General features: G+C 43.0%; 1 long non-coding RNA gene across 1 annotated transcript in view; it reads left to right on the top strand.

The window, feature by feature from the left end:
- The first annotated feature begins 1,383 nt into the window (after positions 1-1,383).
- LOC140913940 (uncharacterized) overlaps positions 1,384-12,059 on the top strand; it is a 115,726-nt gene continuing 105,050 nt past the window's right edge. The window contains exons 1-2 of the long non-coding RNA XR_012159706.1: positions 1,384-1,786; positions 3,878-3,965. This is a non-coding gene — a long non-coding RNA (uncharacterized lncRNA). The remainder of the gene's footprint in view (positions 1,787-3,877; positions 3,966-12,059) is intronic.

Below are 12,059 nucleotides of genomic sequence, written 5' to 3'. Positions count from 1 at the left end.
CATTTTCAATCTCTCCCCATACCAGATTCTGGAGGATAAATATGAAGGGCCAGATACTCAGCTTGTGTAAATCTTCATTGCTCCCTTCACTTCAGTTAGAGTTATTCTGCCTTACAGAAGCCTGACCCGCTAAGCCACTGTGTTTCCCTTAAAAATTACGTTGAGACATAAGATAGGTTTTATTACATTTAATGTTGGTGATGATACTATTATTAAAGGAAATGGCAAAGTTTAGATAAATACACTTTACTAATCCCCATCTGGTTTTTATGTCTGGGACTGAGAGATGCAAGGTTAGGAACAATCCTGCAAAACCTTATTCACATGTGTAAATCTTGCTCACACCAGTAGTCTCATCAAGTCAATGTGACTCACTCACAGGTAAGTGTTTGCAGGATCAACCCCAGAAAGCATATTCCATATAAGTGATAATCTTTGCTCATCTTGAGTGGAATCTTACTCCTTGAATAGTCACATTGAAATCAATAGCATAAATCACAGAGTAAGGTGCTACTCATTGTGATTAAGAATATAAGAACCTGGGCCTTTGTGAAATAGAACTGATGGGGAAAAAAATGATGGAAGTTTTCCATTGGAAAATGCTATTTTGTTGAGATTGAAATGGTTTGCAGGAACATGTCAATTTCAACAAATTTTCCACCATTTTTTAAAAACAACTTGCATCAAAATAGGGTATTTCATTTTGACTTTCTCATTTCATTTTCACTTTTAATGTTTTTAAATCTGTAATTAATTTTAGTATTAATATATATATATATATATATATATATATATATATATATATATATATATATATATATATGTTTGTGTTAATATTATAGATATAGATTATATTATGTTTTGATATGTGTGAATGTTTCCAAAATAAAATATTTTGTCATTATCATCTGTAGTACGTTTTGAAATTTTCATTTTGTGTCCTGATCTGGGATGAAAGGAAATGTCAAAATGTTAGCATGTCCCATGGTGTGGAAGTTCCATTTTCTAAACAGCTCTTTTGTGAACACAACTGGGCAAATAATACAGAACATTTTCTGTAAACACTTGTTCAATGTTTTCAATAAATCCACTTTGTCTGTGTTTACACCCCTTGTGTATTTTCTTTCTTTGAATTTTCAGTAAATGATTGCATTGGCAGGAGTATTCCTGGAAACAGCCAATTTTAGGAGAATATTCATGGAAAGCAAATTCTGATATCATAAATGTGAGTTTCCCACTAGACACATGATGTTCAGACTTACACTCATCCAATCAGGGGACAGAAACACCCCATGTGATCTATAGTTTGTATGCAACAACACAGCTGAACTGTGAATACTGAATACTTTCAACACAGTGTTTGCAAACCATCTACAGAGCAAGAGCTATTCACTGAAATTGTTCAGGAAATAATGGTAAAGTTTCCCCTTAATTTTTCATTTGCTGGTTTTCTTAGCACAGATATGGCCAATGGCTGCCCCTGTGAGTCAGCAAGCCTTGTAAGGACAAGTGACTTGTTCATGTGAATCTTGTGGCAGTAATTTTCCACAAACTGTGCTGTGAGATTTGTTTGGGACAGTCAAATTTCAAGGCATGGCAGAGGGTATAAAAGACCCTTGAAACATCTCCATGTTGCCTCTTTCCTGCTCTGATTCTCTGGACAATGGATTTACAACTCAAAGGAGCATATTGACTAGAAACCAAGGATCTTCCAATCTTTTTGAAGTTACCAGAGACTTTACAAACATCACTGCTACAAACCTGATATAAGAACATTACAATTATTGTAAGTATATGATCTATTAACCATTTTAACTCTCTTCCTCTTTTTTTTATTAATACATTTTAGATTTTTAGTTACTAAAGGGTTGGCAGCAGCATGATTATTGGGTAAGATCTGAGTTATTTATTGACCTGGCTATGTGGCTGACTTCTTGAGATCAGAAGAACCATTTGTTTGATGAAACTGGTTTCCAGTAACCACTCATCATAAAGTCTGGTGTCTGGGTGCTGAAATAAGGACTGGAATACCTAAGGCGACTGCATTTTCTACTTGTTGTTAACCAGTGTGGTGAGACAGAAGTTTACTTTTGTTATTGGCTTGGTATCTCTAATGATAGAATAACTACCAGTTTAGGATGAGTCTGCCCTATTTCTCAGCAATTTGTCCTGAATCTGGTATTCTCAGCTGTCACGCACTGAGGCATGGGGATGCTAGGGTTTTCAGAACCCAAAACAGTGGTAACTTAACTGTTTTCCAGGCAGTGTCAGGAATAAATCAGTGGGGACACAGCTCCTCCATCTGATAAATGATTGATACAAACCATAGTTTTTTTACCTGAAACTACTCTTTTATGAGGTCCCAGGCACACACATCTTTGTTATAGCAATAGGTTCAGAGCACCCCAAGACACAATTACAAAAGTCTGAGATAGTTTTGAGTGAGTAACAGCAGGTCGTGTCGCTGATGGCCAGTTGCCTTCCCACTGGAGAGTAGGGTGTCAGAGAGGAGACTCCCAGGATTGCTTCTAGGAACTACTTTGAGGTATTTACTATTTCCTAATCTTTTGTAGCTAACTTAAACAAAGCACATCGCTCATAGTGGGTCACCATAGTAACCTAGTGGGTCACCAATTCTCCTAGTTTCAGCAAATTACTCATTATCTCTTATCAAAGCATTCCTAGTCATAACAACAATAAAACCTATATGTGAGGGGCACTTAAAACCACGGTTGCCTGTCCAAACAGTCCTTCCATTTTCATGGTACATTAACTCTCTGTCCCATCCTCCCATTCTGATTAGTAAAACTGCAAACCATGTAGTTGTTTGCCTCTCAAAGCCCTAAAGATTATTCCTAGCTTTGTGGCATTTGGTTTTCAGCTAACAGTGGCTGAACACATGGCTGACTGAAGTTTGATCAACTTCTTGGGTTATGATACCTCATCCCTAAAAGAATGTAAATGCAACACACCCCCACCTGTTTGCCACAATGTCACATTTCCTGTTTTCCTAGTATTTGCATTTGAACATTTAACTAAACTCTTGCATTCAGAAAAGGTAAAATGACCATAAGGTAGTATTATGTCACTGCGATCTTAATAAAAAACACTGTCTAGCAAATTTACAGTGCATTCGACACCATGGTATCGAGCACACACATTTTTCGTAATTTATTCATTATGATTTACCCACCCAGCTCTAATTCTAGGCAGACACTTTCAAAGTTGCCCTTCGTGTGCCCATGGGAGTAGTGGCTGCTTCAGAGCAATGAAAGGCACAGTGGGTCCCCTTTAAAATGTTTCCTTAGCTCTTTTTACCATTAGCTAATTGTCACAAAGGCATGCTGGTCCTTTAAGAGAGACAATGGGTCAAGCATGACTCCCGTCCTAGTTCCTTTTGGAATAAGAGCATTCTGGGAGATGTAGTTCTGTGAGGGATCCTGGGAATTGTAGGCTGCAGCAAAGCATTCTGGGAAGGAATGCCTGAAGACCTGAAGATAGATGACGATAGGGGAGAGCGCAGGAAATGATGATTGAGGAGGAAGCCTGTGAAAGGCCTGACAGAGGGAGGCTTGAAGAGACAGGAGATCTTGGGAGGGCCGTCAATTCCATGGAGTAACAGACTGTGATCTTGCACTGAACGGTGATGACTGACGTCTGGGATAAAAGGAAAGGCATGACCCGGAGCGGGCACCTTCTTTTATTTAGGGTGTCAAGGGCGGAGGTTTCTGGAGTGGGGGAGGAAGCTTCCCTACATTGGGGTGGGAAAAGCTTGGGTGGACCCTGGGTAAAGGATTGTGTTGTTTCTTGTCACCCTGAAAGGGGAGGACTTTACAGTTCCACTGGAAAGCTAAAGTATATCCATTCACCCAACCAGCAGGAGGGGAAACTGAGGCAGAAACTCTCCTACCAGCCTGCGCAACCTGAGGGATAATGAGGCACGGGTGCACCTGATGATGGACCAGGTAAGCCAACCACCTACACTAAGACATTAATGGCACTTGTGGTATTCCCTATTCTAAACCAGAGCCTCAGCTGGTTATGATGACTGGGGGTTGTGTATATTGCCTCCCTGGTCCTGTTTGTTTTCTGGTTCCTGAACTCAGTGTTCCCACTGCTCTGCGTGTGTGTGTGTGTGTAGTAGTGGGTGTGTGTGGCCGGCTGCTACATACCCACCATTTGGACGGTTATGTTTTGTTCAGACTCTTGCTGACTTAACTGGCTCCTGGTTATTACACGTTGTGATTGACCGCTCCCTGCGTGTCTTGCTTTGATTTCTTTTGTGTTTTTGGAATTGCTGTTGTAGGGCGCATCCGAACGTAACATTGGTGTAAACGGTTGTAGTTTCATTTACTTCAATGGCACTTTGCCAGCTCACACAAGCTGAGGATCTGGCCTTGTAAGACCAGGGAATGCCTGCTCACACCCGTAATCTTTACCTATAGGGGAAAAGGTGCTTGCTACATTACAATGAATGTATATAAGCAAAACTGTAAGGTTTTAATTGTATCATGCTCTGAGAATGTTGGAATTTGTTAATAGGCAAAATTCAAAAGGTCTGAAGACTGATTTTGTTTTGGAGAAGCATCCCAAAAGTCGTATGTACATCTAGACCTTAAATCAGCAACACTGGGCTGGAAATCTCATGAAAAGAGACTTTCTCGTGAGATTTCCAGTACTTCCTGGTTTGAGTCACATGAGACGTTATGAGAATAGCCTCTAGTTATTATTATTTTTATGATTCTAGGACCTAGTAGCTCCATCCAATGTCAGGATCCCATTGTGATGGGCATTATACAAATACATAGCAAGAGTCCTAGTATTGACAAAAACATTGAGTCAGGCCCCCAAAATCAAAAGACTGGTTTAAAATCACAAGGGTTTTTTAACTAATAAATGCTGGGTTCTCTTTATTTGCCTTCTGATTTGAGTTCCTTGAGGGTGCACTGGCTTTACATTTTGAAGTTTCTCTCCACAACCCTTTCTCTTTCTCTGAAAGCTGAGATTTGCCACACTGCAGTCCCAGCCCTAAGTAATTACAATCCTTTAAATATGGCATCGTATTTTGACACTTGTGTTTCTCCTTCTTGTTAGAACCTGAAAGAGCACAAAGATGAAGAATATCTATATTTAAAAGTTAACTCAAATTTTTACTAAAAAAAAAATTAAAGTTTGGTGTGAATTCGCTTCAAATTCTGGGTAAAATGTTTGTTTGCTTGTTGGTTTTAATCCAAATTGGCTCATCCATCCTTAGATACAAGTTTAATATTTAACTTAAAAGTCAGCTAGTTGTCACCTACAGTGTCCTTGAAAGACTAAATCTCTGAGCAGGGAGAGAGAAACACAGAGGCCAGGAACCTCAAGTTCTATTTGGAGAAATGCTTCAGTGAGCAGGGTTGGACACAGAAAAACGATACTGTCTGATCACTGGGCAACAATCGGAGAGCCCAGCAAAAAATGTTAGATAGAGAAGGTGGGGGAAAAATCAGTTTCTTACAGCAATGTGCTAAATGGCTTGGTAGAGCTACCAGTTAGCTCTGTATCGGAGGATGCCTCTGTGACTGGGTATACGGGAATTTTTTTACAATCCACTAATCTCTAACAAGACAATGAGATGAGGAATAAGTTGCTTGAATGCTACAAATGCTATTTAAAAAAGAAGAAATGGATTTCCTTTTTAGAAAAGCAGATTTTCATATTTCTCAGGCTAACACTAATAGGAAGTAATATGAGTCCAGTAATAGGATGCTTCGTGTCATGACTTAATTAAGATAACCCAGCTAATTGGGGAAATGTATGTCAAATGAAATAACATCAAAGATTCTTGCTCATCGAAGAAACACTTGCAAATGTTGCCTATCTAAAAGACAGCTTATAATTTATGCAGGTCCCTGTGATTTTTTTTTTTATCTCAACTGGCAGAGATGGAGCTCAGATGCTCAGGCAAACAGGCATACTAATTGCCAACAGTTTATATTGTGTAAGGCTTTGATGTCACCTATTAAAATTTTTTATGGTGGTTTTCTCTTCCATTTGGCTTCTCATAAACCCCACCCTATTCTATTCACAGGGATAATAAGGGTCAATATCCGGCCACACAAAAGAATGAAAGGGTCAGTGAAATGTTCGTCTATCATCTTCCCACCTCAGCAGGTCACTTTGGTAATGAGCTTGGGCACTGCCAGCTCAAATTCAGGACAAGAGATGTGCAGTTATTCCCTGATGCAAGGCTCGTGCTGAAGCATGGGAGCCTCCGATAAATCGAGCCATTTCTGAAGCAGAAGCCAGGAGATGAAATTTAAATGAAGGCTGGCTGAGATGGCCTCCTCAGTCACTTTTAAATGAGACTTTAACTTCTTGCTCCAGCACCCCCCGATGTTCCCTGATCCGAGACTCGTGCTGTCACCTGCTAATGTTAAAAGAGAAACTTTGCTTCTGTGGGATTGCAGAGAATATCTGTATCTATCTGAGCCTATTGGAGAGCAGTCACACAGTCTGGGGAGGTGAACTTCCAACTCTCCATGGAACGGATTGTCACGGCCCTTGCTCCCTTCACACCGAGTAGCAAGAGGGTGTAAGAACCCTGGCGTCTGCCAGGGAGAGCAGGGATCGCATAGCTGATACAGCCCAATACAAGCAAGAAGGAATGAGGGAGAAGAGTCCCAGACCGGGCAGCTGTGATCCCTGGAGCACCAGAGAGCTGAAGTCCTTATAACCCACCTTATGGAAAAATTGGAGACCAACAGTGGGGAAAAGCAGGAGACTGAGAAGCTGGTGGGTCCCTGAGATGATCTGTCACTCACCTCTTTGAAGCTAGGCATGTGCTTAAATACCCAGGTGTGCAGGGGCTACTGTGGTGAAAGACATTGTTACAGATCTGGCTGCGTTCCTACTGCTGGACACTCCCGCTGAGTTAGTGTGCTCAAAATTGTACTGTGGCCAGGTTAGCACGGGCAGTGGTCAGCTCACCAACCCGGGTATAGATGTGGCCTGTGATGTACCCCTGTCAGCAAATGGCTGATTCAATACAGACTGAGGGGTAGTTATACAGAGAGTCCATAGCTCTGCAGTGAGCTATTCCCGAAACCATCACAGAAATCAAGGGGGAAATCCTGGCCCCGTCGAAGTCTTTGGGAGTCCTGCCATTGACATCAGCAGAGGCAGGAGCTCGTGCAGAAAACATAGCCCTGTATGTTTCAAATGTTGACAAGACACATGCGAAAGGGGAATTTTGGACACTTTACTTCTCCGGCGGTTTCAATCACATAAAACTGATGAGGCGCGGATTTATTAATATGTTATTTAGATGATACGCTTTTGACTACAGCTTTGTAATCAAACTGCAGCTACCATTCTGCCATGTAATAACCAGACCCGGCACATCTGCCGTACCGTGCATATTTATCAAGAATGCAGGGCTAACACTTATTTACCTTTATTACTTACATTCCCTGTGATTAACTGAGCCACTGTGAATAGGTTTCAATGCTTGGACTAACTGCAATTATACTTACTTTAAGGCTCTCCAAAATTTCAGTGTTCCCTTGGAGGCAGGTGTGGATTTGTCAAGAGCATTAGAGCACAGCTAAAAATAATCTTAAAAGTTTGCTACCAACTGATCGTTCAAGGGAATTCACTGTGGGGGTAAGGGCCACTGGCTCTCCTGCTTATCTGCTAGTTCAACCCCCGGCAGGCTAATGAGCACAGCTGGGCCCCTGATTGGCTAAACTGCCTAATTGGACAAGGGATCAGTAGACCTGCTCTTACCCACAGCAGTAGCAAGGTGCTCAAATCTTTTGCCTGTGGTTCTCTTAGCTTCTGCTCCTGCATTGGACCCAGCCCTGGTCCTGCCCTCCAGGTAAGCTGGTTCTGACCTTCCTCTCTGATTCCTGGCTCTGATCCAGGCTTGACCCTTGGTTCTGGTATCTGACCTCTGACTCTGATTCTGTTCCTCCTTCCACTTCCCTGCTCCAGAAGCCTGCTGTGACCACTAGGAAAGACCACCCATGTCCTGACCCCCAAACATTCACATTGAAATTGGCACCTCTGGGGGGGAGGGGTTGTGTTAAAGTAGTGTCTGGAGGCACCAATTTAGAGCCTCTTCTGGTCGGTGCTGCACTTCTGCTCTGAAGAGCTTACAGTCTAAATAAACAAGACCGCCAAAGAATGGCAGGCGATTGGAAACTGAGGCACAGAAATCAAGTGATTTGTCCACAGGCACACAGGGAGTCCGTGGCTGAATTGGGAAATGGACACAAGTTTTCTGAATAGAGCTGTGTAAAACTTTTTGTCTGAAGCTATTTTTTGGCAAAAAATGCAGCTTTGGGTCGGCTAAAATGTTTTACACATTGGTGTCTATTTAGGCCAATTGTTTTGGTTGGGGAGGAGAAATAGTTTTTAACAAGAATGTTTCATTTGGACATTTTTGCAATGAAATGTTTCAACTCTGGTTTTGAAATTACCTTTAATTTTATTTTTAAAGAAAAAAAGGGAAAAGCTCAAAACCAGACGGAAACATTTCATTTGGGGCAACACATGCTGTTTGACCCCGAATGATTTTGTTCTCAGGTTTTCAGAATTGCCAGTAAACCAAAAAATCCAATATTTGCAAGCCAAAATATCCTTAGTCCCAGTCCAGTGTCTGGATCACAAGCTCCCCACCCCTTGTTAAAGTGTCTGTGTGTCCTTAGTACAGTTGTATAAACCAGGCCCCAAATCTGACTTCTTTTCTCCTTTCCCCAGTCTGTTTAACATTTCACCTAATTCCTTACGAATTTTCTTCTCCAAACAAACACTCCAGCTTTCCCAGCAGCCCTCTGGCAACAAACCTGTGTGTGCAATGAAGGCAAAAGGAGGGGGAAACTGATTTAAAGAATGTACACAAATCTAAAGATTTAAAGAAACAGATTTAAAAATGTACACAAATTAACTTCTTTTCTTTTCTTTTCTTTTCTTTTAAACAACCACTGGACCTAACTCTCTGCCGTTGTGCAGCCCACACCGGTCGTTTACACTGGTGCAAAGCAGAGCCAGTAGAAAGGTGTTATTCAAAACAGTGTTTTGACCAAGGGCCTTATTGTGGTACTGGTGCAAGGGATTCAAATTGTCAGAGCCTCAAGAATTTTCTGCCTGAGGCAGCCGTTGCTGTGCTTAGCCTTATTTCGGCTGTTACTTGCTCTGTGGTGACTAGGAAACAGGTGGTCACCACTCAGGGCCACTGCACCTGTATTTCCCCAGCCGCGTTCCTGCAAGGGAGCGCGCTTTCTGGCTTCCCAGGCATCGCCTCTCTGGGGTGGAGACTAGGGTGGCCACTGCTGCATCCCCCGAATAATGGACATTGCAGTACAGCTGGGGCTGGCATGACCTCACCCCCACAACCTTGTATGCATCCTGCTTTATGGAGGATGCCATTTTTCAGAGTGCATCAAGGTCGCGCTGGCAGGAGCAGGATGGAGGGCCCTGAAAAAATGGCATCCTCCGTGCGTCCACCAAGTCCGCCTGGAAATACTGGACAAAACCGTGTCTGGTTCTAAATCGCTACCAGGCAGGATGATGATTTAGAAAACCAGGACAGTCCAGCTTCAATCTGGATGAATGGTCTCCCTAGTAGAGACCCATGTCTCTCTCCATCCTGGCCGGGGTATTCCAGGCTGAGCAGTTCCTTGCCTACACTGTGTTATTCCCAGCAAAAGTCAGCCTCCCTGATGGGGCCTGCTTCTCTTCTCCTCAGGGATGGACACCGTGTAATTGCCACAGGTATAAGTTACCACCCAGCTCTTTCTCAGCAAGGACGTTTTATTTGTCAGGCAGGAGCATTACAGAAAAAACATATATTCGACAGTAAAAGAACCTACATGCCGGCTAATCAGATCAGCAGCGGTCACCCCAACTACAATCTGAACTCTGGCAGCAACAATCCTTCCAAATTCCCCGCTCCACCACCACACCCCAGACTTTTCCTGTCGTTTCAAGTGCATCACCCGCTTTGCTCCAAGCAACATCCCTCAGGGGTAAGAGAGTCACTCACTTATCCAGTCTGGCTCTTTGAAGAGCCCATGAACGGGTAGCCAGTGTGTTATATTTGGGCCCAGCAGAGAAGGAGATAGACGCAGGGGAAGCTGATTTAAAAACAGGATGTCACAGATTCAGTCTCTGCTCAAAGTGAAGCTTCAAAACGAATGGTTGGAGGGGGATCACGTGCGTTCTCCTCACCCCCAAATATTGCCGCGGTAATCCACTTCACATGCGCTGCCCCCGAAAGTCTTCTGCAGTTCCTAATATCGCCCACAGATTGCATTCATTGTGCCTTGCTCCTGAATGAATTCTATGCAACCCCCCCAGTATTACACACCCATTTGCATTTTCAATACAATGGACCACAACAGTATTAAACTTAATTCAATAAAGTTTATCTTAATTCCGTGAGGTTTGTCCGGGATATTGCCTTATCTGTCACACACGCACTGTGCATAAGGAAATAGTTATTCTTTATATTGCATTGGAAGGACAGCCAGCATTTTGCAATTGCAGAGTATGCTAGCCACCAACTAAAAGCCCTTCTCTGAAGAGCCAGCGGTCTCTGGCCCCACTGCAGTCAGTGGGATCTCTCACATTGTGCATAAGTGTGAGACTAATGTCAATCACGGCTGACCAAGACTGTCTCACTGTGCTCCCCTGTCTGAATCCATCTGTTGTCTCTTGTCTTGTATTTAGATTGGATTCTCTTTGGGGCAAGGACTGTCTTTTTGTTCTGTTTGTACAGCGCCTAGCGCAATGGGATCCTGGTCCACTCCCAGGCACCAGAGTAATACAAATCATAAAATAGTGCCTGCAGAAGCGGGATCTAAAAGGGGACCCTGGAGAGCCAGACCGCCCCCACCCTGGATCTCCCAGGCATGCCAGGGGAAGAATGCCTGCTGCAGCATCCTGCCTACCTTAGCCCCTTCTCAGGCTTTTACGGGTGCATGCTCCCAGTCCTGGGGCCTTTGCAGGGACTGTAGTTAGGACACACCCATGCATCAGGTGTACAAGGGTGTGAGGCTGCTTACATTCTCCACTTCGTGTGCAGGAGCCCTTCACAGTCCGACCCATGATGCTGATACGTTAACGATTTGCAGGCCGTAGAACACCCATGCGCACACATAAGCAGCCATTTGGCTGGCAGTCTGGAAATGGCCCGTGTTAACGACATACCATTTTGGATTCAGCAGAGGGCTGAGCAATGCAGCATCTCGTCTTGTGGCTGCTCATGACTTATTGTCTGCAGGTAATAGGGGTGGAAAGGTGGACTCGCTGCGTTTACTTTACTTTTTTCTTTTTATGTGACAAAAACATTTGGTACGACTGACCCCACTCAATTTTGCTGTCAAAACTACAGGCATCATATTTCTCTTTAAAAGCCTCCATACATTTTGCCATGTCCAAGCAGAATACAGACTTTCCCTGGTTTTTATTGCATGCCAAATGAGGAATCCCTGAGGGTTTCATTTTCATATGCTTATTGTTTTCTTTTTATGTAGTTGAAATCAGCACTAATCTGATGGCACATTCATGCTGCTGATAACGGTCTTTGTTTCGGAGCTATCACTATGGATTTAATCAATGACAAATTTACAGTGAGTTTGCCTTTCCATACTGAGGCTGGTTAAATTAATATGAACTTTCTACTGAATGCCTCAGAGACTGAGATCGTAGTCAAGTATCAGAGCGGTAGCCTTGTTGGTCTGGATCTGTACAAGTGGCAGAGTCCTGTTTCAGAGGAGCAGCTGTGTTAGTCTGTATCCGCAAAAAGAACAGGAGGACTTGTGGCACCTTAGAGACTAACCAATTTATTTGGACGTATTGGAGCGTAAGCTTTCGTGGATAAATACCCACTTCGTCAGATGCAAGTTGTAGTGTTTGGGAACAGAAGTAAAATGGCACCGCTGAAATTATCGTCAGTAATAGTATGCTGGGATAAGGAGGAACTATAGGATAGAACCAGGTGCCCACAATAAGGTAGCCCAGATCTTTCCCCAGAGCTCAAACACTAACACTGTTTGCAATGGCTTTGAGCTGGA

This window comes from Lepidochelys kempii, chromosome 6, assembly GCF_965140265.1.
Source record: "Lepidochelys kempii isolate rLepKem1 chromosome 6, rLepKem1.hap2, whole genome shotgun sequence".
NCBI classification, from domain to species: domain Eukaryota; kingdom Metazoa; phylum Chordata; order Testudines; family Cheloniidae; genus Lepidochelys; species Lepidochelys kempii.
Note: the sequence above shows the minus strand (reverse complement) of the source record. Positions and strands in the feature narration are given on the sequence as shown.